Below are 5,029 nucleotides of genomic sequence, written 5' to 3' on the forward strand. Positions count from 1 at the left end.
TATTATTATTATTATTATTATTATTATTATTATTATTATTATTATTATTATTATTATTATTATTATTACTATTATTATTATTATTATTATTATTATTATTATTATTATTATTATTAGTAAAAGTATGATTTTTATAGATATTATAGTTATTATTATTATTACTATTATTATTATCATTAACATTTTAATCAAAAATATCATTAATACTAAGGATTTTCATTTTCATTAAAGTTATCATTATTACTAATATTATCATTTAAGATTATTATTATTATCAATATTAGTATTATTATTATCATTATTATTATTATTATTTTCATATTAACAATATTATTATTACAAACTAAATATATAAGGCATATATAATTTAAGATATATATATAAATTTATTCGATTACAATTATGTGTGTTAATTTATATAAATAAATGATATAGGTTAGTGAATCCAAGGTCAACCCTACACTTGTTAAATGACGTCATATGTATTTTTACTACAAAATACAGTATGGTGAGTTTCATTTGCCCTTTTTACTCTTTACATTTTTGGGCTGAGAATACATGCAAATGCTTTATTAACTGTTTTACAATATTTATACGCGTGAGTTTCATTTTCCATTTTTACTCTTTACATTTTTGAGCTGAGAATACATGCAAATGCTTTATTAACTGTTTTACAATATTTACACGCGTGAGTTTCATTTGCCCTTTTTACTCTTTACATTTTTGGGCTGAGAATACATGCAAATGCTTTATTAACTGTTTTACAATATTTATACGTGTGAGTTTCATTTGCCCTTTTTACTCTTTACATTTTTGGGCTGAGAATACATGCAAATGCTTTATTAACTATTTTACAATATTTATACGCGTGAGTTTCATTTGCTCCCTTTTAATCTTTACATTTTTGGGCTGAGAATACATGCAAATGCTTTATTAACTGTTTTACAATATTTACATGCGTGAGTTTCATTATTCCCTTTTTATATATATTTTTGGGCTGAGAATACATGCAATGTTTTAATAACTATTTTACAATATTTATATGCGTGAGTTTCATTTGCTCCCTTTTACTCTTTACATTTTTGGGCTGAGAATACATGCACAATTTTTATAAATATTTTTACGAAATAGACCCAAGTAATCAAAACTACATTATATGGTTGAATGATCGAAATTGAATATGCCCCTTTATAGTCTGGTAATCTAAAAATTAGGGAACAGACACCCTAATTGACGCGAACTCTAAAGATAGATCTATCGGGCCCAACAAGCCCCATCCAAAGTACCAGATGCTTTAGTACTTCAAAATTTATATCATGTCCGAAGGAGGATCCCGGAATGATGGGGATATTCATATATGCATATTGTGAATGTCGGTTACCAGGTGTTCAATCCATATGAATGATATTTTTGTCTCTATGCATGGGACGTATGTTTATGAGAAACGAAAATATGAAATCTTGTGGTCTATTAAGGTTATGAAATGATTATTTATGTTAAACTAATGAACTCACCAACCTTTTGGTTGACACTTTAAAGCATGTTTATTCTCAGGTACGAAAGGAATCTTCCGCTGTGCATTTGCTCATATTAGAGACATTACTTGAAGTCATTCATGACATATTTCAAAAGACGTTGCATTCGAGTCATTGAGTTCATCAAGATTATTTAAAGTCAATTATAGTTACATATATTATGAAATAGTATGTCTGCCGTCAACTTTCGATGTAATGAAAGATTATCTTTTCAAAAACGAATGCAATGTTTGTAAAATGTATCATATAGAGGTCAAGTACCTCGCGATGTAATCAACTGTTGTGAATCGTTTATAATCGATATGGACTTCGTCCGGATGGATTAGGACGGGTCTTCACAGTTGGTATCAGAGCGGTGGTCTTAGTGAACCGGGTCTGCATTAGTGTGTCTAACTGATAAGTCGTTAGGATGCATTAGTGAGTCTGGACTTCGACCGTGTCTGTATGTCAAAAGTTTTGCTTATCATTTTTGTCAGAAATCATTTGTTTATCATCCTTAGTAAATTACCTGTTTATTATTCTTAGTCTAGACACATCTTATTGCATTGACTGCATGAATAGTGTATAGACAAAATTCATATCTTAGCGTATCTGCTAACTCATATCTTAGCGTATCTGTTATTGTTATCTTTACCTGACAGCTTTCGTAGATTCCTCCGTAACTTATGAGATTTTAGTATTACATATGCATATGTAAATTATGTATTGCAGGATACTAATCCACATCCTATAATCTATTTCTTATCGAAAATCCTTCATCTGATCGTACGAGATGAATCCTTTAACTAGTTCGAGTCCCTCGGATTCCGACAGCTATTTCGATAGTTATCCCGACAGTTATTCCGAATGGATAGTCATCTAAGCTCCGGAAGCAACGTCACCAGAATGAATCAACCAATCATCCATCCCCAATTCATTTGATGGATTCGTAGTTGACTTAATCAATGGAGATGCGCAGAAGGCGATCCCTTCCACTAACCGAATTCACCTTTTGGCGAAGAACCTGAAGCACTTACCGACGAACCTGTTCGTAACACCATTTTCACCCACATTACCCGAATATCTCGCCATGATTATATTCTATCTCAAATTCAAAACCTTATTCATCCGCATGTTCCAACCGCCAATCATCCCGGAGTAATTGAAGAAGTCGACGAGCTTCGTACCCGAGTTGTGGCCTTGAAAAGTATGGTACAAAATGTACCAGCTTCAGCAACATTACCGGCACCAACAGTACCACCAACAACAACATCCGCATCTCAAGCCTAAATTTCACAATCTGTTCCACGAACATCAACATTATACGCACCATGGAAACCAAGGAGTACCAACAGCAATTAACGATGAAGTATTGAACCATAACTTCATTAATATTCTGTGAAGAATATGTGGATCCTAATAATTAACAATGAAGTATTGATCCATAACTTCATTAATATTCTGCGAAGAATATGTGGATCCTAATAGTTTTAGAGATTACTTATTCTAGCTCAAATCGAAAATCAAATGATTCTAATATTATATTGACTCATTAAATCCATAATTACATCTGAAGAAAATATATATGTATATATATTTTCATGAAGATTGTGATTAAAAATTCCTTCGTACAAACTGTTAATGATAAAAATATTTTAACGGGTAGGTAATACCCGAGGAATATTTAAGATTTCACATTAATAAGTTACACTGTACATTCTTCAAATCTGATTCAACAGTCATTTCCTATCCTACTTACATCCACAGATATATAAATCCGATCACCACAGAATAACCATTTCCATTCAAATTTCATATTTGGATTTTGACCTATCAGAATCCAACAAGTGGCATAATGAAGAAAATATTTGACGGAATAAAATTTGTTAGAAACAAACAAATTAACTATGAGAAATTTTGTTAAGAATCCACGCTAACTGTTCCTAGCTAACTGTGGACTAATCAACGGAGGACTACCAACAGTGGACAATTAAAATGAATTAAAATATTGAATACAACATATGAAACTAAACAACTCTTCAAGTTTGCCACTTGATTTCATCTTAAACCTCGTTTGTATCTTGATGATTACAATCGATGTTCAAACCTTTCATGATTTTTGAAAACACCTCAATCGGGAGGATGAACCAACCCTACTTCATCTACGGAAGAAAAGATTGATGCGTATAGTTATGCACCTGAAAACACTCGGAACCTGAGTAAACATTTAACACATATCAGTGCTAGTTCCTTTGGCATTGTTATTACTGAAAATAACTTTACAATCCCTCTCCAAATTAGCCAATTTTGTCACAGCTCCAGCAAATCAACTTCAAGTTATTTATTCGAATAAACCCTATTATAAAGATTACCCCTTCATCATCATTACCGGGGGACCGGTTATATTCCACCACATTAGCATTAACCTTACCAGCAACTTCACTAATCATTGACTTAAGTCTCTCCGAAGAATCATTATATTTATTTATTAAAACCCTATCATATACTTGTCCGCATCTTATAATGAGAGTTGTCATATCAATTATCGAGAATCAGCAATTAGTATTTCGAATCTCGCAGCGTTTCTATATCAATAGTTATATGTACACATATAACATTTATCTCATAGAATTATGATCTTACACTCTGAAATTTTGAAAAGCACCTAGTCTACAAATCAATACTCCAAAAATGGTACAAGCTGAATACAGCAGCAAAAATTATACACGACCTTAACCGTCGAAGGTATAAAGATAAAGAATAGTATATTGACAAAGCTCATAAAAGTTGGAACTGGAAACCGGATTGAGCAAACCATGAAGGAGACTCTGAACAAATTACAAGGACAAAACTTGTACATAAAGAATCCAGATGATTCTGTTTCTGATGAAATCTTTAGCGAATACCTTACTCCTTAACCACTCTAAATCATCGTGAATGAATTTCTTCATCACAAATTGATTCTGAAATCCTAAGATATCATCGTACCTTTCTTTATTAATATCCTCAATATTTCTTAAGATATCTTCATAAATATTCTCGTTCGATATTAATTATCTCTCTCTGCGTTATCCGTATGATATCATAAAAAGAAACTATTTTAGTTCTATATTCTACGAACCTTCGAATTTAAAATATGAATGGTTTTGAAGTAGTGTTGGAAACTGATGCATGAGTTAGTATAATATAATGACATTTGATCAACGTGATTATATTATAGTAATTTATGCTGAGTTTCTAATGGAACGTGATGATTCACAGTACCATCATCATGTGCCATTTACACGACTCTTACATTCTACTCAATCTCCAAACATATTAAGAACATATATTCTTGATAGTTCTATCTTTTCCGGATATTCTGGTAATTTACCAAATCAATATCGTGCCATTACGATTCCCTTCTCAAAATATTAACTATGTTCGTTCCAAAACTTCGTACCTATGAATTCTGGACCATTACTCGCTTGACTAGAAGTCGGGAAGAGGAGACAAAAGTATAGAACTCTTGAATA

Source organism: Rutidosis leptorrhynchoides, chromosome 3 (assembly GCF_046630445.1).
Source record: "Rutidosis leptorrhynchoides isolate AG116_Rl617_1_P2 chromosome 3, CSIRO_AGI_Rlap_v1, whole genome shotgun sequence".
Taxonomy (NCBI): Eukaryota; Viridiplantae; Streptophyta; class Magnoliopsida; order Asterales; family Asteraceae; genus Rutidosis; species Rutidosis leptorrhynchoides.